The sequence below is a fragment of the Sciurus vulgaris genome (assembly GCF_902686455.1).
Source record: "Sciurus vulgaris genome assembly, chromosome: 1".
Classification (NCBI taxonomy): Eukaryota; Metazoa; Chordata; class Mammalia; order Rodentia; family Sciuridae; genus Sciurus; species Sciurus vulgaris.
The window spans coordinates 102,952,083-102,974,748 of record NC_136461.1 but is presented as its reverse complement, the minus strand read 5'-3'; the positions used below and the strand labels follow the sequence as shown (position 1 = coordinate 102,974,748).

Genomic DNA, 22,666 nt, shown 5'->3' with positions numbered 1-22,666 from the left:
CCATCTGTATATCTTCTTTGGTGAGGAGTCTGTTAAGGTCTTTGACCCATTTTTGAAATAAGTTATTTGTTTCCCTATTGTTCCATTTGAACACTCTTTTTTATATTTCAGAAAATGGTCCTTTATTGAATATTTTTTTTTTGCAAATACTTTCTCCCAAACTGTGGCTTGTGTTTTCATTCTTGGGACAGCGTCTTTTGCAGAAAAATTTAATTTTAACATAGTGTATCAGTTCTTTCCCCCATGGATTATGCCTTTCGTGCTGCAACTAAAAAGTCATCACCAAACCTTGGTTATTTTCTAGCAATTTCATAGTTTCACATTTTATATTTAGGTCGGTGGTTCATTTCGTATTGATTTTTGCGAAAGGTGTAAAGTCTGTGTGTAGAATCTTTTTTTTTTTTTTTTTTTGCCTGTGGGTGTCCAGTTGTTCAGGCACCATGTGTTGAAAGACTATCTATATTCCATGGCCTTGTCTTTACTTTTTTGTCAAAAGTTAGTTGACTGTATTTATGTGTCCTATTTCTCAGCTCTCTGTACTACTCCTTTGATCTATTTCTTTCTTTTTTTTTTTTCTTTTTTACAATAGCACACTGTCTTGATTATGGGAGTTTAACAATAAATCAAGTCAGATAGTGCCAGCTCTCCTACTTTGTTCTTGTCCTTCAACATTGCTGACTATTGTGGGTCTTTTGCCTTTCAGTTGATATCTATAAGATAACTTCCTATGTTTTTGTTGCTGTTGTTTTGTTCTGGGGATTGAACCCAGGGCCCGGGGCATGCTAGGCAAGTGCTGTACAACTGAGCTATATCCCCAGTTCAGTTTGCTGTGATTTTGATTGGGATTGCATTGAATCTATAAATCAAGTTGGGAGGAACTGATAGCTATCTATACTTTATATCTATCAACATGGATATTCTCCTTTTATTTAGGTTTTTTTAAATTTCTGTCATAAGAATTTTGGAGTTTTCCTCATATAGATCTTATATATATTTTGTTAGATGTATATCTAAGAATTTCATTTTGGAGGATGCAGGGTAAATAGTCTTGGTTTTTAATTTCAAATTCCATTGTTCATTGCTGATATACTGGAAAATGATTTACTCTGGCATATTATCTTTTGTCCTGCAACTCTGCTAAAACTGCTTATTAATTTCAGAAGTTTTTTGGTTGATTGTTTTGAATTTTCTGCATGGACAATTATGTCACCTCTGAGCAAAAAACAGTTTTATTTATTCATTCCCAATTAGTATAACTTTTCTTTTCTTTTCTTTGTCTTATTGCATTAGTTAGGACTTCAAGCATAATGTTGAAAAGAAGTAGTGACAGGAGACATCCTTGTCTTGATCCTGATCTAGTTGGAAAGCTTCTGGTTTGCCATCATTAAGTAAGATGTTAGCTGTAGGTTCTTGTAGATCTCATTTATTGAGTTGACGAAATAGGGTCTTATAGATTTTATTTATTGAGTTGAGGAAGTTCTCCTTTATTCCTAGTTTACTGACTTCTTTTTTTGTCATCCATAGGTGTTGAATATTGTCAAATAGATCATTTTTTGCATATATCGATATGACTTGTGATTTCTCTTTTTGGTTTGTCAGTGTGATAGACCACATTAGCTGATTTTTTTGAAGAGGGTAAACCAGACTTGTATACCAGATGTGATTTGTTAATATTTCATTGAGGATTTTTACACCTATGTTCATGAGAGACATAGGTTTGTAGTTTTCTTATAATGTCTTTGTCTGGCTTGGATATTAGGGTGATGCTGGCCTCATATAATGAGTTAGAAGTATTCTTCTGAGTCAGGCGCAGTGGCACATACCTGTAATCCCAGCGGCTTGGGAGGCTGAGGCTGGAGGATCAAGAATTCAAAGTCAGCCTCAGCAAAAGTGAGGCACTAAGCAACTCAGTGAGATCTTGTCTCCAAAGTAAAATACAAAATAGGGCTGGGGATGTGGCTCAGTGTTCAAGTGCCCTGAGTTCAATCCCTGGTACCCAACTCTGCAAAAGAAAGGAGTATTTTCCTGAAAGAAATTGTAGAGATTGGTATAATGTCTTATTTAAAATATCTGGTAGAATTCATCAGTAAACCTATCTGGTCTGATGTTTTCTGTTTTGAAATCTTATTAATTACTGATTCAATTTCTTTTATATATGTTATATATATTCAGTTTGTCTATTTCTTTTTATGTTCATTTTGGCAGATTGTGTCTTTCTAGGAATTGGTCCATTTAATCTAGTTTAACAAATTTGTGTGTGTAGAGTTATTCATAGTACTCATTATCTTTTTAATAGCCATAGACTCTGTAGTGTATTCCCTCTTTCATTTCTGATATTAGTAATTTGTGCCCTCTCCTTTTCTTTCTCAATCTGGCTAAGAGACTTGTTGATTTTATTGATCTTTTCAAATAACCAGCTTTGGGTTCCATGAATTTTCTGTACTGATTTCCTGTTTTCAATTTCATTAACCTATGCTCTAATTTTTATTGTTTCTTTTCTACTGCTTACTTTGGATTTAATTTACTCTTCTTTTTCTGTTTCTTAAGGTGGACACTTAAATCATTGATTTTATGCTTTTCCTGTTATTGATTTCTAGTCTAATTCTGTGGTTTGAGAGCAGACATTGTGTGATTTCTGTTCTTTTAAATTGGTTAAGATGCATTTTATGGGCCAGAAAGGAATCTGTCTTGATGAATGTTCCACGTAAGTTTGAGAAAAACGTCTATTCTGCTGTTGTTGGAGAAAGTAGTCTACAGAAGTCCATTATTTTCAGTTGATTGATAGTATTATAGAGTTTGACAATTTTTTTTCTGATTTTCTGTTAGATCTGTTCATTTCTGATGAAAGAATGTTACAATCTCCAAATCATGATATTGGATTTATCTACTTTTCTTTGCATTTCTACCAATTTTTGTCTTATACAATTTGAGACTCTGTGGTTAGGCAGATATGCATTAACTATTATTACATCTTCTTGGGAAATCAACTTCTTTATGTTCTTCTTTATCCCCCTGATGACTTTCTTGACTTTGAAATCTGCTCTGACTGAATATAATAGAACTACTCTTGCTTCTTTCAATTTGTTTTAGTTTGGTACAGAGTGAATTCTTCATTCCTTTACTTTTAACATATAATTGTCTTTATGTTTAAAATGTGTTTCTTGTTGCTGGATGCGGTGGCACATACCTATAATCCCAGCGGCTCTGGAAGCTGAGGCAGGAGGATGACAAATTTAAAACCAGCCTCAACAACTTGGCAAGACTCTGTCTCAAAGTAAAATGTAGAAAGGACTGGGGATGTGGCGCAATGGTTCAGTGCCTCTGGGTTCAATCCCTGGTACTAAAAAATTTAAAAAAAAGCGTTTGTGTTTCTTGTTTAAACATGTGGTTGGAACTTGTTTCTTGATCCTTTCTGAAAATTTGTCTTTGGATTGGTGCATTTAGGCTATTAATGTTTAAAATTATCATTGATATGGTTGGGTTAAGGATCTAATATTTGTTACTGTTTTCTATTAGTTGCTCTTGTCCTTTGTCCTTGTTTTTGTATTCTGTCTTTAGGAGTTTTAATTGAGTTTTTCATATGATTCCATCTTCTCTCTTCTGGCATATTAGTGAAACTTTTCAATTAAAAATTTTTTTTCAGTTCCTTAGCCCATTTATTGATTGAGTTATTTGGGTTTTGTGTGTGTGTGTGTTAACTTTTTGAGTTCTTTATATATCCTAGAGATTAATACTTTATCTGAGGTGCATGTGGTGAAGATTTCCTCCTAATCTGGTAGGGTATCTCTTCATATTATTGATTGTTTCTTTTGCTGAGAAGAAGCTTTTTAGTTTGAATCCATCCCATTTATTGATTCTTTTTTTAAAATTCTTTTTGCAATTGTAGATGGACAGAATGCCTTTATTTTATCTGTTTATTTTTATGTGGTACTAAGGATCGAATCCAGTGCCTCACACATGCTAGGCAAGCACTCTGCAAGTTACAGTCCCACTGCCCATTTATTGTTTCTTGATTTAACTTCTTGTGCTTCAGGGGTCTTGGTAAGGAAGTCAGATCCTAGGCAAACATGGCAAAGATTTGGGCCTACTTTTTCTTCTAATAGGTGCAAGGTCTCTGTTCTAGTACCTAAGTCTTTGATCTACTTTGAGTTGAGTTTTGTGCAGGTTGAGAGATCGGGGTTTAATTTAATTTTGTTACATGTGGCTTTCCATTTTTCCCAGCACCATTTGTTGAATAGGCTATCTTTTTTTAAAAAAAGTTTAGATGTCGATAGACCTTTATTTTATTCGTTTACTTACACATGGTGCTGAGAATTGAACCCAGTGCTTCACACATGCCAGGCAAGTGCTCCACCACTGAGCCACAACCCCAGCCCATGAATAGGCTATCTTTACTCCAGTGAATGTTTTTGGTGCCTTATCTATATGAAAAAATGTTCAATAGCTCTAGCAATTAGAGAAATGCAAATCAAAACTACTTTAAGATTTCATCTCACTCCAATCAGAATGGCAATTATCAAGAATACAAGCAACAATAAATGTTGGCAAGAATGTGGGGGAAAAGGCACACTCATACATTGCTGGTGGGACTGCAAATTTGTGCAACCATTATGGAAAGCAGTATGGAGATTCCTCAGAAAACTTGGAATGGAATCACCATTTGACCCAGCTATCCCACTCCTGTTTATACTCAAAGGACTTAAAATCAGCATACTATAGTGACATAGTCACATCAATGCTTATAGCAGCTCAACTCACAATAGCTAAACTCTGGAATCAACCTAGATGCCGTTCAACAGATAAATGGATAAAGAAAATGTGATATATATATATATATATATATATATATATAAATTATGGAATATTACTCAGCCTTAAAGAAGAATGAAATTATGGCATTTGCGGGTAAATGGATGGAGTTGGAGAATATAATGGTAAGCAAAATAGGCCAAACCCAAAAAACCAAAGGCCAAATGTTTTCTCTGACATGTGGATTCTAATTCACAATAAGGAGGGGCACTAAGGAAGAATAGAGTTACTTTAGATTAGGTAGAGAGGAGTGAAAGGAGGGGAAGGTGTATGGGGGAAGAAATGACAGTAGAGTGAAACAGACATTATTACCTCATGTACACATATGACTACACGACCGATGTGATCCTACAATAGGTACAATCAGAAGAATGAGAAATTATTCTCCATTTATGTATGATTTATCAAAAAGCATAAGTGCATTCTACTGTCATGTAAATAGTTAATTAGAGCAAATACAAAAATTTAGAAAAATTTTTAATTGGTTGTCATCAAGTTTGCAATGCATTCACAACTAATCTTGAGTTTACTTTCACATAACACTGTGCTGATTCACAGGTAGTGTGAATGCTTTATAATAACCAAGTACTCCTAACTCTTTCTCCCATTCCTTGTATCATTGTGGTCATTCATTTCATTTATATATAAGTAAAAGTGTATTATATATTATATAAAGCATCATAATTGAATGCATTGTATTAGTATTTGAACAAAATTTTATGTTAGGCCAATTAACAATAATGAAAGTAAAAGCTTTTATTTTGCCTTCATTTATTTCTCTTTTGATGTTCTTGCTTTCTGTATGTAGATCTGAGTTTCTGACCTATATTACTTTTCTTTCTTCCAAAGAACTTTGAGCACTTCTTGCAAAAAAAAAAGGTCTTTTGGCAACAAATTCCCTCAAATTTTGTTCAGAAAGTCTATTTCTGTTTCACTTTTAAAGGATAATTTCACAGGGTACAGAATTCTAGGTTGGTGTTTTTTCTCTTTCAACACTTTAAATATTACACTCCACTCTCTTGTTTGCATGGTTTCTGAAAAAGCTCGGTATAACTCTTATCCCGGTTCCTCTATGGGTGGTGTTTCTTTTTTCCCTCTGACTTCTTTCAGAACATTTTGCTTTGTCTTTGATTTTCTGTAGTTTGAAAATAACATGCCTTTGTGTAATTTTTTGTTTTGTTTTTCTCATTTGTCCTACTGAGTTTCCTGTATCTGTGAACTGGTATCTGACATTAATTTGGGAAAATTCTTTGTCATTGTTGTTTCACACATTCCTTCTGTTCCTTTCTCTTTCTGATATTCCCATTATCAATATTATACCTTTTCAAGTGTCATGGTTCTTGAGATTTTTGTCCTGTTTTTTTTTTTTTTTTTTTTTTTTTTTTCCCTCCAGTCTTTATTCCCTTGGCATTTCAGTTCTAAGGTTTCTCTTGAGATATCATCAAGCTCACACACACACACCGCCTTCTGGGTCTAGTCTTCTAAAGAGCCCATCAAAGGCTTGCTGTATTCTGTTACAGTGTTTTGGGCTCTGGCATTTCTTTTTGTTTGTCTAACTTATCCATTAGAGCCACATCCCCAGCACTTTTTATGTTTTATTTAGAGACAGGGTCTCACTAAATTGCTTAGGGCCTCACTGAGTTGCTGAAGCTGTCTTTGAACCCTTGATCCTCCTGCCTCAGCCTCCCAGTCACTGGGATTACAGGTGTGCACTACCACACCTGGCTGAGTCTTAGCATCTTAATCATAGTTATTTAAAATTCTCTGATAATGTCAGCATTCCTGCCATGTCTGGTTCTGAGCCTTACTATCACTCTTCAAACTGTTTTGTGCCTTGTGATATGTCTTATATATATTTTTTCCCTAATAGCTGGACATGATGTACTGGGTAAAGGTACTAATATAAGTAGTCCTTCAGTAATGAGGTGGTAAGGTACGAGGGGAGGTGTTGTATTCTATTGTTGTATGAGTAGGTCTCTGTGTCTTAGTGAGCCTGTGACCCTGGGCTGTGAACTCCCTACCTGCTTCGTGTCCCCCTGACCTTTATTGTGACAGAATGGAGGATGCATTTGGGTATTTTCCTTCCCCCGTTAGGTTAGGCTCTGGTTGACTAGTTTCTGAGGGTAGACCTGGTTAAGACAGTACTCTGCCATGGCTCAGATGGCTTCCACCTCTCTTCCCCCTGCCAGAAATGCAAGACATTTTTTAAAAAAAATTATATTTACTATGAGAAGCTAGGCGAACTCCTGGAGGTAAAACTCATTAAACTTCTCTGTGATGAAGGCCCCCTGAGATTTTAAATTCTCAAACTTGTCCATACTAAGCCCCAGCCATTTATCAACCCCAGTTTAGGTTTTCCTGCCTTGGCAGAGGTTCCTGAAGCGGTTCGTGCTCATGAGTTTCTACTCTGGTATATTGTGATTCCCCAGATCTTCCTGTCTGTCTAATTTTGGGGCCAACAGCTTGCCTGCAACCTCACTTCTCTGATGAATCTTAGAGGAGTCATTGATTCTTTGATTTGTTCAACTTTTTACTTATTGTTAGGATGGAGTGATAACTTTCAAGCTCCTTACATGTTGGACCAGAAACTGGAATAGTAGTTGAAAAATGGTATTTCTTTCAAATTTAACACTCATTCCCCCGTCCTCCATGGATCCTCTCAGCAAAGAACCAGCCCACTGAGGTTTGCAAGATTAGTAAGGACCCGTGGGCTCTTTCCAAGGCCCTCTGAGCTGAGCAGGATGGCACAGACAGACCTCCTCCCAGGCAGACACCAGTTGCCTGCAGGACCAGGCACAGTTTTTTGACTCAATTGATTGGCACCTGTGCAGAGCTTTCCTTTTGGATTGAAGCTCTATTGGCATACCCCCAGATGTAGCAGCACCTGGGAAGAAGTAAATAGCTTTTCAAGCTCCCATCTACAGAGTGATATGAAGACATCAGAATGATGAGCTTTCCCCAGGCCTTACCAAGGTTCCCAGGGCCCAGTATGTATAGTGATTTTCGAGTGAATAAATGACACTTTTACAGAAGCCTTTTATTAACTGTCGAAGTCTTTCCTCTAGAATGCAAAGTTTCTGAGCAAGTATATCCTGTGCTGAAATGGAAAAATATTCCATTTATACCAAAAAGAATTATCCTCTTTGGTATAAAATTACTTCTGCTGTTTTCCTAGAGCAGATGGTGGAGCCAGGGAAAGGTCAATTCCATATTTTATATTTTCATCATTTTATTATCTAAATGTTCTTTAAAAAAACCCAAACTTTTAAAATTATCTAAATATCATATATATACATACACACATATATATATATGAATTCTTAGTGTTTAATTTTTCTTCATACTGGCTAGCATTTTTCATTATGTATATTATATACATTCTATATTATATTCTATAATATTTTATATTACATAAGGGAAAATGCTGATACATATGAAGAAGAGTTAAACATCACTAATAATTCCACCACTCAAAAATAACAACTAACACTCTGGTGTGTTCCTTCTAACACTTCCTCACACTTACATGATGTATATGAATTTCAATACACATACAGTTTTTTATCATGTTTTTCCACTTAATTTTATATAGTATTTCTCCATGTCATTAAATATTCTGAAAACTCTAGATGTTCAGTAAAAGAAGACATTCTACTTTATGGGTATCACATAATTTATTATGGACATTTTTCATCATGGTTTCTACTTTTGACTGTGTAAATAATCTGAAATGGAGATATCTGTATATAGTTCCTGTAGGCATACATGTATGGTGATTTCCTTATGATCATTCTCTCACTTTAAAACTGAAGATTGGGCCATCTTTTTTTTTTTTTTTTTTTTTTTTTGCATTATTGGGGATTGAATCCAGGGACACACTGCACTGAGTACATGCTGAGCCCTTTTATGTTTTATTTTGAGATAGGGTCTCACTAAGTTGCCCAGGCTGCCCTTGAACTTGATCCTTCTGCCTCAGCCTCCTGAATCATTGGGACAGGCCTGCACCACTATTCCTGACAAGATTTGGCTACTTCTAAGGTAGTATTTTTCGTGTAGAACAGCCTCAGCCTCAGAAGGGATGGTCAAAGGTTTGGATATGTGTCATTTGAAAATCCTTGTTCAGATTTTCCATTTCCCACTTTGTTTCTTTGGCACTGAAGATTGAAGCCAGGGCCTTGCACACAGTAGGCAAATGTTCTACCACTGAGTTATATCCCTAACCAGAATTGCCAATTTTAATTTTTTTTATCAAGATATTTAATGATTTTAGGGCTGGGGATAGAGCTCAGTTGGTAGAATGCTTGCCTTGCAAGCACAAGGCCCTGGGTTCAATTCTCAGCAACACACACACACACACACACACACACACACACACACACACAAGAAATTTAATGATTTTAAATTAAATAGTATAGCATTTTGTTTTTCTGAAGGAGGAATGGGTTAAAAACATGCATTCATTCAAAAGAATTAATTGAGTACCTACTACATGTGAGGCTCTGTGCAAACTCTGGGTAAACCCCTCTTCCAATTTTTGTCTATGTGGAGCAAATCACATTTATGCTGAGACTACATACAACAGACCTGGCATGGTAGGTCTTCAATAACACCAGTTGCCCTCCACCTTCCTATCCCCTTGAAACAGTTTTCATTCACTCATAGTCTGTGCTGAGCCACATAACCCACCCTGAGTTCCAGCATGCACTGAATAGATGCTAGGCAGTGTTCTTCTCCATGAGCCCAGAATCTAGGCATCAATTACCACCAGGTTCTAAGTTAAGACCAATTTGACTTGACTCAAAGGGCCAGTAATTTGCAGACTTGGGGGTTCAATACTGAGTTGTGAATCTGAGTGATAGGTGTTATGTGAAATGTTCTCTTTGAAAGTTTAATGGAAAATTTGCGGCCATTCAATGCTCCCTTTGCATTTTATACCACTGTTGACTCTTTCCCCACTAAACCTCAGTCACTGAGGCTCAGTCCTCAAGAATCACTTCTAGCTGGGCATGGAGGCACACGCCTGTGGTTCCAGCTGCTTGGAGGCTGAGGTGAGAGCATCACTTGAGCCCAGGAGTTCAAGACCAGCCTGGGCTACATAGTGAGACACTATCTCGAAAACCAAAACATAAGAAATAATTTCTTGCTTTGTGAACAACTTCTCATGACCTTGAAAGAACTTTGGTCATTTGGAGAGGATGTAAAACTGGCTCATAGGATGAAAGGATGAACTCCATCTTTATGTGTTAGGCCAATTCTCCTTCCCCACAGAACTCCTGGGGATAAATACAGATTATTTGAGGAAGTAAAATTCTTATTGTAAATATTTTTCCTTTTCTGTAAGCACTAAAACCAACCCAACCATTTTCTCAGAGGGAAGCTTGTCTCTTATGCACACTATCTTTCAGCATGTATCTGCTGTTAATCCAGTTGTACAGACAGCAGGCTCTAAAAGTTCATATCACAGGTCAGGGGCTTATTTTGTGGACGTTCTAGATGGTCCTAGCAACCCATAACTTTTTTTTTTTTTTTTTTTTTTTTAAGTGCTGGGGATTGATCCCAGGGCCTTGTACTCGCGAGGCAAACACTCTACCAACTGAGCTATATCCCCAGCCCAACCCATAACTTCTTGAAGGAATTGTTCTAAATAACAGAAACTTTAAAAAATAAACTTCTGACCTTAAAGAAATAAAACAAAGAAATATACCTGGAGAAGCAAGGAGAACCCTCCAATGGGTTATAGGTAAGAAATAATACCAAACTACCTCTTCTTACCTTCCACACCACCCTTCGTTTCTTTTCTTAGTATATCTTTTTCTCTCTCTGGATCATTTATAATTTCTAGAAAATCTTATTGGCAGCCTGTCGTAATATCATGCTGCCTAAAGTAAATCTAACCTAAAATGAAAAAATTATTAGCTAAGTTTCTTTTATCCACATTAGAGAGTATTTGAAACATTGATCTCTGACCACCTTTGATAGATCAGGGCCACCTGATAACTCTCCCAGGATGGATTTACTGCAAGTCAATGCATGATGAACTGTGCACTTCAGGAGAGCAAGGTTGGGTCCACACATAGCTGTAATGGAAAATGAGGTAGGGGAATTTATATACCTAATTAAAAGGAGCAAACTCTCAAACCCATACCCATAAATTGGCTTTTAGAGCTCTGATTGCTGAAAGAGTTGCAAATCAAAGCAATTCGAGGTGAGAGTTCATTTTTCCTGAATCAGGTGAGCCCAATCAGCACTTTAAAAACTGAAAGCTTTCACTTGATATTAATTTCACTTACAATAAGAAATATAAATGTAATCAGAATTATATGACTACAGATAAATCTGATTTATGAAAATCTGTCAAAGAAGCTGAAGACTCTTAAGAATCAGTGCCTGATATAACTTGAGATGGAGAATCATGGGACTATTTAGCTCATAAACCTTGGAGTGTATAAGACATCCTTGATCATTTAAAATTTGTTGTGTTTGGATAAAAAAACGTTTTAAAAAAGGATTCTGGAAAAATATTGGATCACTAACAATTGTAGGAATATGAATTCTCTGGTGTTTTCCACACAAGGCCATAATAAATTAGTGTTCCCTATGATTTGGTTGAAATGTTTTTCTGAATTGATGGCTGATTAGCATGTCCTTGTGTTGCTCCATTTTATTATCATACTGGGTCTTTTGGAGGACATAAAATTGGTTTTTAATTGCATCAGCCACATAAACCTTAATTTTTTTTTTTTTTTTTTGTCATAAGTGCCTTTAAGTCTGTGAGAAGCTTGACACCCTGTGAGCAATTTGAGCTCCAGGCCCCATGCACTGCAGAGAGGAACGCCATGAACGTGAGATCAACTGAATTCCAGGCCCCAACACGGTCAGCCCTTGACATCCCTGCGCCTGAGGAAAGCGATCGAGTAGGTCATCCTATTGTCTGGGACTGTCAGGAGGTGTGCCGGGGACAGTTGTGGAATTCACATCTTTCGGGTCTTTGGGACCACAGGGCCCCATTTTTTGTGTGTGTGAGAGACTTAGAGATTCAGAAATAGAGATCTTGAATAGGCAAAAATGAAGAATGGGAAAGATTTCTAGAGAGCCTCTAAAAGCACTTCTTTGTTGCAGAAAGGGGATGTGATCTTTCTCACACAGTGTAAAGTCTTACAGCTGGTCTCCTTCAAGCCTGAGCGATTCTCTGCCAGAGGGAAGAAGGATGACTAGGGGGAGCTAATGGCCTCCCTATTATCAGCTGTAAACTTAATGCTGTATAAGTTTCTATAAATATTTGACGTGAGTAGTAAGCAGGGAGCAATGATCAGGTCTGAATTACTCATTTGTTACTCTGTAAGTGGAAAATGGAGTGTCTTCTGATGCAGTCAGCTTCAAGCAAGTTTGGGATAAAATCAGTGGGGCGGACAAACCGTCAGTGGCACAGCAAGAGGTTCAGGTGGCCTGTCTGGGGTGAGAAGACCCCTCTGGAGTCTGTGGGCTTGCCTTGGGGCACTATCCCCTGGATTAGTCCTCAAACCTGCTCTGTGCCTGCCAGCTGCAGCTCTTGGAACCATCCCATCCTCTTCCATAGGCCTTTCCAGTGACTTCTCTTTGTACTGCAACTATACCCAGGGGCCACTGTTTGGGACGTGCCAGAGCATTTTACCAGGTGTCCTGGACAATTCCACTTACTTATTCTCCTCTACTCCAGTCTGTCCTATTAGTAATCCCCCACTCTAGACAGAGTTGGGTTTGAATCCAGGTCTTCACATTGGAGAAGTCTCTTTGAGACTCAGTGGCCTCATCTCTAAACTGTAGAGTGAGCAACCAGTTTGGGTTAGCTTGGGACCCAGGACTTCTAGTGCTAAAACTGGGAAAGTCTAGTGCTAAAACTGGGAGCATAATGAAACAGGAATACTAACATCATGGGAGAAGAGATATGGGAGAAGAAATGTCTCCAAAGGGGGTCCAAGGAGTTCCCAGAGAGGAGGGGGAACTCGACTCAGGACCAGTGGGGTTCCTAGTATAGACGATGGAAAAAGAGTTTCAGCAATACCAGACAGAGGCATAGACAGGTTTCTTGAGGAAGTAGATACACACTCAAGGGGAGAATGTAGGTTATCCAGAGAGTAAGAAGCCCCTCCTTGGGTTGGGGCTCCAATATTCACGGAGGGGCGGTAGTTAGTGGCTGGACTGCAGGTGGAGCTGTGTAATTTCATGCTGGTTCTCCCTACGCTTGCGCATCTCCCTCAGTTAACAAGGTCAGGAGTTCCCATGGTTCCTGACCACGTTTTTCTTCTAAGTGCTCATGGGCATTTCCTTTGGGATTCATTTATCTTTTTATTTAAATCCCCATCTTCCTTGTATGGATGAACTGAAATATTTTTGTAGAGGATCTGGCAAGGAGTGAGTAGCCAATAGATGCTAGCTATCACCCTCCTCGTTCAATTCAAATAATTATGAAACAGGGTTTGTGGAACATATCTAGGTACCCTTCTACGTGCTGGAGGGCAGATACACATCCAGTCTTCGAACTGCTCCCAATCCAGTTGGGCATGTGACAAGAATTCACACGAAATGGCTGTTCTCTTTACTTATACTTTTGTGCTCCATTTCCTTCCAAAAAAAGGATTGGAGGAGGCTCAGAATAAATGATACCAACACACGAACCTGAGTTGAAAGACAACAGCCTCGTAATTAAGGGAGACAGTGGTGGAATAATTATACCAGAAACGCAGGGCTAAGGAAAGCTACTCCAATTGTACGCAAAACATCCAGAGAACAAAATAAGAATAACATAGGGCAAACTAAAATGAAACAGTAAATTATATGGTGTCAACTCCACAAGTTTAAGGTACTGCTGTAGAAGTTCAAGGTGGAATTTGATGATGATTTTCCTCAAATCTGCAGCATGACTGTGGGCTGGTCTCCCATTTCCGGCTTCAATTTCTTAGTCTAGAAAATAAGGAGGGCACTTCTCACTTCTCGTGACCCCCATCAATGTGCACACGACACTCTGCTTCCCCCACCCATTGGGAGGCTGTGTGGCCCATGTGTCTCCCAGGTTGGAGGAAGATGAACAGGGTCTTGTGCTGGGGGAAAAGTTCAAGGGATTTTTTTTTTTTCCCCTCTCTCTCCAGGAATTGGGAGGAGAGAGAGGACAGGATGGATTAATGGTGACTGAGGGAAGTAGGTGAGTTTGGGAAGAAGGCTTTTGAGACATGTTGTCCAGAGTCATATGTTCACTTTGTGGTGCTTGAGAAATGCATGTCAAGAGTCTGACTTCTGAAAGTGACTTTTTAACTGCAAGACTGTTTCTTTGATCCCCAGGTCCCTCTGAGACAAGGATTAAGAAGTGAATGTAGGAGAAAGGCCCTTCCACAGGACACGAGTGAAGTTGGAGCTGGTGCCTCTCCCAGCAACTTAGACCTCTGCTTTTGCTCTTCAGGCAAAAAAGAAAAATGCAAAAGACTTGGATATCTGGGATCCTGGCTCACTGGCTTCTTAGTCCTAGGTCCTTGTTCAAGGTACTTATTCTCTCAAATCTCAAGTTCCTCATCTGGAAAACAGATTGTTTGAAGAGAAGTGAGCTAACCTTTGCAAATAAAGCCCTTGGAACAGAGAAGGGCACATATCAGGCCCTTCAGGCACATATCAGAAAGTGTTAGTTCCCTCCTTCCCTCCACTTTTTGCCATCTCATCTTTTTCATGATGGCTAATGACAGTAGGCAGATAATTCATTCCTTCAGGACCAGCCCAGGGCCCAGGTGAATGTTCCATGACCCTTCTTACCTAGCTCTTCATTCAACTGGGTGCCAAACCTCTTGGGTGTAGGAGCTTTCTTAGCCTGAGATCTAACTTCCCTTTGCCCATCGCTTGGATTTGTGTTTGCTCCTTCCAGAAAGTGACTACAGTCTTCTAAGTCTATAGCACGAAGGTTTGACAGATGCTTTGAGGAACAAACCCCTCTTTTGTCCCCCATTACTTTAAGACTCTTACTCAACTCTACTTCACTCCCAAGGCCAGGATCTAGCCCTGCTCCAACCCTGAGGCTTGGTATCCACATTTCCTTGTGGTTACAACTCCTGCCCCCCGCCCCGCCTCTGCTCATTTACTCCCCAACACACACTTTGAACCCCAGTGCAAACTCTGGTCCTGAGCAGCTCATTGGCACAATTTCGCGTTTTCTTTGGCTTAGCTGCTTCTTCTCATGGCCTGTTGCTTTAGTCACTCTCACTGTCTCTTTACCTTCTTACCCCATTGTCTTTCTGTCCATCCACCCTAAAGCACTCTAGCCCTTCAGTCTCTGGACTTGCACACACAGGTCAATAGCTATCACTGAAGAAAGTCACATTGCCATACGAACACATGCTTTCCAACCCCCCAGGGCTTGATGCTGCCTGCAAATCCTTCCTTGTGTCCTAGTCTTTTTCCCATCTCCTTATCAACCAGTCCATCTTTTCACCTTTCTTGAAATATACCCTTCCATCTTCCTGTGTCTCTCCTGTGACCTTGCCTCTTAGGTCTCTGGGGAAACTGAGGCCCCCTTTCAAGGTCTTCCCTGGGCTCCTTGGCACCTCAGAGATTTCAGTTTGTGCTATCCTTTTCTTTCCCTAACTCCTTCAGTGGAAGAGGTGATTTTTCTTCCAAATTTCCCCTTAGTTATGTGATGGGCCCCTCCCCCACAACCTTGGCTATAGATATAAAGCACCTGTGCTGTCAACCTGCCATCGCCCCAATGACCTCACTCTGATTGTCCCAGAATTCTTTTTCTTTTCTTTCTATTTATTTATTTATTTAAATTTTGAGATAGGGTCTCACTCAGTTGCCTGGGCTGCCCTTGAACTCATTATGCTCCTTCTGCCTCAGCCCCCTCCCCAAGAAACTGGGACTATGGGCACCAGATTTCTTTATTAAAATTTAAACTGGCTTGCGCTAACTGTTCCAACTCTCCTTCATTGTATAAATGTGCTCAAATTTTTGTTCTCAAAACATCATTGTCACCACATACCTATCCCTACCCTCAGTTATTGCACTGTGGGACAGGAGCAAAAATATCAAAAAGTGACTCTCCGCAGACCCGCCCCCTGATCTACCCTCCAGGGAGAACGGGGTCATTGCCATTTTGGCCATTCCTCTGCCTTCCCTTTGCCCAGGAGGCATTTTGCCTGTCTTTTTTGTGTAGTATCTGGGTAATGGAGGAAAACAGAAAAATTGCACCAACAATGAACAGGAAGGGAAGAGAACGTTCTGGGCTGACTTTCTGTGAGTACTTAGGGGTAGTTGGAGGGGGAATGGAGGCTTGGGGGTAACTGATTTTGGAGAAGCTATTTAAATGAGAGAGATAAGTAAATATATATTCAAAAAATGTGATATGGTCTTTGCACTCTTAGAATTTCACAGAAAACCTTCAGCAAAGATTTTAATTGCTTTAAATTATTTTGAATTGCCATTCTATTATTTCTTTGAATGCAGACTTGTGCGGGACTGAATAACAGGTGGTTGGGATTTTTTACAGGTTGTACTTTGTGTTAATTAGTTTTTCATCATGATGACAAAATAGCTGAAGAAAAGAACTTAGAGGAGGAAAGACTTATTTTTAGCTCATGGTTTCAGGGGTTTCGTGGTCAGCTGGCTCCATTGCTGGGAGCTTGTGGTGAGGCGGAGGATCATGGTGGACAGGGGTGGTGGGGCAAAGCTGCTCACTTAATAGTGGTTTCAAAGCAGAGGGAGAAAGAGAGATGAGGCAGGGGAAGAGAAGAAGGGGCCCAAGAACAAGATGTAGTCCTCGAGGGCACATCCCCAAGGATCCATTCCCTTCGACTAGGTCCTACCTCCTACAATTTCCACCACCTCCCAGTACTCCATTCAACTATGAACCATCCATGGATGAGGCCAGAGACCTCATGATCCAATCACTTCCTCCAAAGTCCTACCTCTGACATTGCTGCTTTGGGGAATCAAGTCTTCAACATATGAGCCTTTGGGGGACATTGCAGATCCAAACTATAATACCTACATCTATTTTTCCTTGAAAAGCAGAGGACACTTCAAGTCTACAGTGAGAAAGTTAATTTAACTTAATTTATTCCTCAACTCATCACTATTGGGCTTTGGTCCATCTGAGATATCAATTTTAGCATCACTTCCTAGAAACAGCTTTCCCTAAGACTCATTCTCTGCACACACCATGCCCCCCAATATGTCCTTGATATTTGACTCAGTTGACCAATTTCTGCTTTTTAAAATTCTCTACTCCCTGTAGTTCTGTGATGTCAATCTTTTCTAGTTTCCCTTTTGCATTTCTGACCATTTTAATCTAATATCCTCAAAACCAGTGTGATCTAGGGACCTTACAGTATTGGTATCACCTGGGAGCATTTTAGGAATGTAGAATCTCAGGTCTTACTGTAGATTACTGAACCAGAATACACACTTGTTTTTAGGATATGGATTTAACAAGATTCCCAGGTAATTTGTACATTGAGATTCTGAGAAACAAACAAAAGCTAACTAAAAATTGATCAGAGACGTAAGTGTGAAAATCTAAGACTAGCATTTTCTCAGAATAAAACAAAGGAGAAAATCTTCATGGTCTTGGGTTGGGCAGAGTTCTTAGCTTAGTTCTTAGTTCAAAAAGAACAAAATGAAACAAAAAATATGAACCATAAAAGAAAGGATTGATAAATTGAAATTCATCAATATTAAAATCTTTTGTACTTCACAAGGCATAATTAAGAAAATGAAAGAAAAGCCACAGATTGAGAGAAGGTATTTGCAGATAACATCTGGTAAAGTACATGTATCCAGAATATATAAACAAAATTCAATAATAAGATAAACAACCCAATTTAAAAATGGAAGTGATTTCAATACACATTTCATTACAGATATATTAGGGCTGGGGATATAGCTCAGTTGGTAGAGTGCTTGCCTCACAAGCACAAGGAGATACATTGACAACAGGGGCATGAAAGTACGCTCAACATTATTTGTTATTAGAGAAATTCAAACTTAAGTCACAATGAGATACCACTACCTACCTTCTGGAACAGTTATAATCAAAACAATACATAGGGACTGAGGATATAGCTCTGAAGTGGAGCTCTTGCATCACATATGCAAAGCCCTGGGTCCAATCACTGGCACCACACAAGAAAACAAAACAAAAAATCAAAACCAAACAAACAAACAAAAGCTCCCTGCAAGGCCAAATTTTAGTGCTGGTGGGAAAGAAAAATGGTATAGCTACTTCAAAAAGTAGTTTGTCAGTTTCTTATAAAGTTAAATTTACCATAAAATCCAGAAATTACCCTCCTTGAATTCTACCCAAGAGAAACAAAATGTATATCCACACAAAGATATGTTTGTGACTGTTCCTAGCAGTGTTATTCATGGTAGACAAAATCCTGAAATAATTCAATTGCTTATCAACTGGGGAACAGATAAATAAAATGTAACTTATCCACACAATGGAACACTGCTTAGCAATAAAAAGAACTAACCATTCATCTATGCCACCATATGGATGAACTTCAAAAACATTACATTATATCAATGTAGCCAAATGCAAAATATTGTATGTTTCCATCTATGTGAACTGTGCAGAAAGGACAAATTTAGAGACAGAAAGTAAATTAGTGCTTGCCTATGGCTTGGGGTAGGAAGAGGGATTAACTGCAAAGAGGTACAAAGGAATGTTTTGGGGTAGATTTGATGATGGATCCGTAGCTCTATAAATTTACTAAACATCATTGAGTTATAGACTCACAATGGGTGAATTTTATAATAGGTAAGTTATACCTCAATAAAGTTATTGTTGAGAAAGTTTGAGAGGCACTCTTCAAGAACACCCCCTCTGCTCCCTCATGCTCAAATGCCAGTTCCCAGGGACTTTGTCTCCTGACTTCCCTGCTCCTGATTTTTATCAGTGAGTCTAAACTTGGGAGTCTGCATCAATTACCTATGGAATGATTTCATAATATAAGCACTGAAGAGTACCTACCCATTTTTCTTGTTCTACTCCCTCACCCCACCCTGAAATTCTAACAGACCCTGGGACAGAAAAGTGGTTAGCATGTCTATTTTGAAAACGTTCCCCCTGGTTACTGTGATATAAACTATACTCCCTGGGTAAATTAATCCAAACCCACAGCTTCAATGGATGGCATCCTACATAACTTCCTAGATAACTATTGATCCAATTATCTTGGCTACATTACAAATGATCCCCAAACTTAGTGGCTTAACTCCAACAATATTTCTTTTGCTCATGAATCTGCAAATTAGGCACAGCTCAGTGGAGGCAGTTTGTCTCTGATTCACTTGGCATCAACTAGGTGTCTCAAAGGCTGAGGGCTGGGATTATCTGTCGGTCACTCATTCTCATGTTCTGCATCTGAGCTGGAAGACAGTGCAGGGACATCTGGAGCTCCTTCTATGTCTCTTTACATCTCTCCATGTGGTCTCTCCAGCATGGTAGCCTTAGGGTGGCCAAGCTTCTTACATGGTGATTCAGAGTTCTATAGGTGTGTGTGTGTGTATATATATATATATATAGATAGATAGATAGATAGATAGATAGATAGATAGATAGAGAGAGAGAGAGAGAGAGAGAGAGAGACACTGTCATCTCTTTCATCTTTCATGACAGAGCCTTGGAAGACATGTGGTGTCCCCCCGCTCGGCTGCATCCTATTAGAAACAGTTACACAGCACCTCCCAGGTTCAAGAGGAGGGAACACAGACCCCATCTCTTAATGGAGAAATCATAACATCACATTGTGAGAAGAGCATGTAGAATGAGATATCTGTTGGACATCTTTAAAATGCAACCTTCCATAATTGCTTCCAACTTTTCTTTCCTTAAACTTCCAAAGAGTTCAATTCCATTTTTGCTCTCTGATCAGGACCTTGTTTACAATCTCACTAGGAAATTGCATCAAGAGGAAGAGAATTTCCACAAGCTCTTACTGCCACATCTCCCCAGTCATCTCTCCTCTCTGTCCATTTATTCTTTCTTCCCTCCTAAAGGGGCAGAGACCACTGCTCTCAGCTGAGGCCTCTCCTGCATTTGGACACCCTGTTCTACCCCACCTCCTGGCCCCCTCAAGCATATTCTCCAGCACCATCAGACTTTCCTGTACTGGATCAGCATACAAAAAGTGCTGCTTTTTATTTTATGTTTGAAAGACACTCTTATATAATCCCATTTCCCCCTCAGCCTCTATCTTTCTTCTCTTCTTTCTCTTTTTGGCAAAACTCATTGGTTATATGTGCTGTCTCCAGATCTCTCCCATTTTCTCTTGAATCCATTCCAATCAGGGTTTGCCCTCATTCCACTAAAACTGTTCTCTTTGAGGCCATTAATGATTTTCATGGTGCTATAGTCAATGATTGTTTCTCAGCTATTGTTCTTGACCCATCCAAAGCATCTGACACTCTGAATTGTTCTCATTTGCGAGATATTTTTCTTCACTGGCATCTGAGACAGCAAACGCACTTAGCTTATTCTCTGAATTTTCTGGTCCCTGACTTTTTTTACTCATTTCCCTTTTTGCTGTTCATCTTTTCAACCTCCAAATGTTTGGAATGCCCAGGGCTCAGTCCTTGGATACTGCTGTAGTGCCTAGTGTGTCATTTAATTAATCTGGGAATTTGTTTTCCCAAAATCCCTTTCTCTGGATGGTTCCAGGTTAGAGTTGGCCATAGAGAAATTTATATGAGATTTGGAAGGTGGAAGTGAAATAGCAGTCTTTGCTTTGGAAACTGTCATTGTCAGATGTCATTTGTCAGGACAAGTATGCAGGTGCCCACAGTTTCTAGCTTATCCTGGCTCTCCTTTTGTCCATGTTTAGCTCTTCTCCCCAGCTGCTAGCCCTACTGACCAAGCGTGGCCTCGGGCTCACCACTGGACACTGGACTGTGTCCTAGGGAAGCACTAGCCACACCAAGGCCATGCATCACACAGACCTATCCACAGGTCCTCCTTCATAGGGGTCAGACACGTCTGACTTCCCAGATCAATCAGCTCCTTCCCTGATCAACCCATGCTGCTTCCAGGTCTTTATTTTCCTAGCTTCTTCCACAATTTTGAAAGGTCTTATTCTTATAATAATCCCTTTATTCCACGAGACTTGTGGCAACTCTGCTCCCCTCACTAAATCCTGACTGATACCCAAAATATCAGTTATTGGTACCAAAAGTAGTGCTGGAGGAATAGAACCTTAAGGGGGGAGTCTCAAGCTGATTCACTAATCCAACTAGATTTGAAGGCATTGCATACCACACTGTCAATGATAAATTTGACACTGGCATGAAGTGTCAAAACTTTACTTAAATGACTACCTATAGTCACCTGCAATCAAGCTCCTAGAGAAAGCGGGTATTGAATGACAAGTGGCTGCTGCCATATAAGATTGTAGTACAAAGAAAACAACAACAACAAAAAATATTTTAGGACAGATGAAAGTTATAAGGAATGTAGTTACTTCTAAATGAACTGGAAGGCTTAGGTTAAAGAAAAATGACAAGGACTGGGAATGTAGCTCTGTGATAAAGCACTTGCTTAGCATGCGGGAGGCATTGTGTTGGATTCCCAGCATTTCAAGAAAAAATGAGCTCAGTGCTTTCCATTCCCAGACCCAGATCCGGGTGATGATCCAGAGAGCTTCTATGACTGTCCCAAAAGAAACCTCTACCTTTTGTAGGTGCAGGACTAAGATTTTTGAAGTCTAAACCCGAGGTCTAATCTTGGAGATGGCTGATTTATAATGCAAAGAAAATTTACATCTGTGAATATATGAAAAAATTGTTGCACTGTGAATTGTATGGCATGTGACTTATATCTTTAAAAAACTATTATGAAAAAATTAGAAAATTCAAAGTGTCTTTATGTAAAAGTCAGGGGGCATTGGGCAGGAGATGTTGCTCAGTGGTAGAGCGCTTGCCTAGCATGTGCCCTGGGTCAATCCCAGTATTGCCCAAAATACTCCAAACACAAAACAACAACAACAACAAAGTCAGGGCATTAATTGGAAAGAAGATCGATTCTGAAGATTGGGATAGTGATTGATGGATAATTTCTGATGAAACTGAGGGAACTTGAATCCTAAGTTCTGTGTGCCTCTTTTCCAGTATTGGGTATTGAACCCAGGGGAACTTTTAACACAGAGCTCCATCCCCAGCCCTTTTTAAAATTTTTTATTTTGAGACAGGGTCTTGCTAAGTTGCTGAGACTGGGCTTGAACTTGTGATCCTTGGGCCTCAGCCTCCTGAGTAGCTGGGACTACAGGCATGTGCCACTGTGCCTGGTGTGTATTGTTTTGTTTTCTTAGTTGTCAGTGGAACTTTATTTCATTTATATGTGGTGCTGAGAATTGAACCCAGTTTCTCACACATACTAGGCAAGTGCTCTACCACTGAGCTACAACCCCAGCCCTTGAACCCTAAATTCTGCGAAGCCTTCTTTGTGAGTACAAACCAACCTCCCTCCCTCAGAGGAAGTTAGTCTCCCGTTTGCTCAGGACCTGTAATGGTCTCTCCAGAGTGGGTCAGTTGGAAAAGACTGCTGATTTCCGTGAGAACCTGCCCCACCATGCACCATGTCACGGTCCCATGTGCAAATCCCTGATGACGGTGGGACATCCTTCTCATCCAGTCTCATGGCTGTAAGTGACATTTCTCTGCTGAAATATAGAACTTCAGCTTGGACCTCTTTTCTGAGTTCCAGACTCAAGCAGTCAGTTGCTTTCTTTTAATCTCCGCTTGGACACCTAACAAGCATCTCAAAAGTACCATGTTAAAAACGAGCCTTTTATTCCCCTCCTCTGGACTTGCTCCTCTGTGGCCTTGCCTGTTTGAGTTAATGGCA

The 22,666-nt window shown here is 39.4% G+C and overlaps 1 long non-coding RNA gene across 1 annotated transcript; it reads left to right on the top strand.

Moving 5' to 3' along the window:
* Positions 1-10,393: 10,393 nt before the first annotated feature.
* LOC306658847 lies at positions 10,394-16,128 on the top strand. The gene is made up of 3 exons (XR_013763168.1): positions 10,394-10,549; positions 14,125-14,321; positions 15,980-16,128. It is a non-coding gene; the product is annotated as an uncharacterized lncRNA (long non-coding RNA).
* The last annotated feature ends 6,538 nt before the right edge of the window (positions 16,129-22,666 follow it).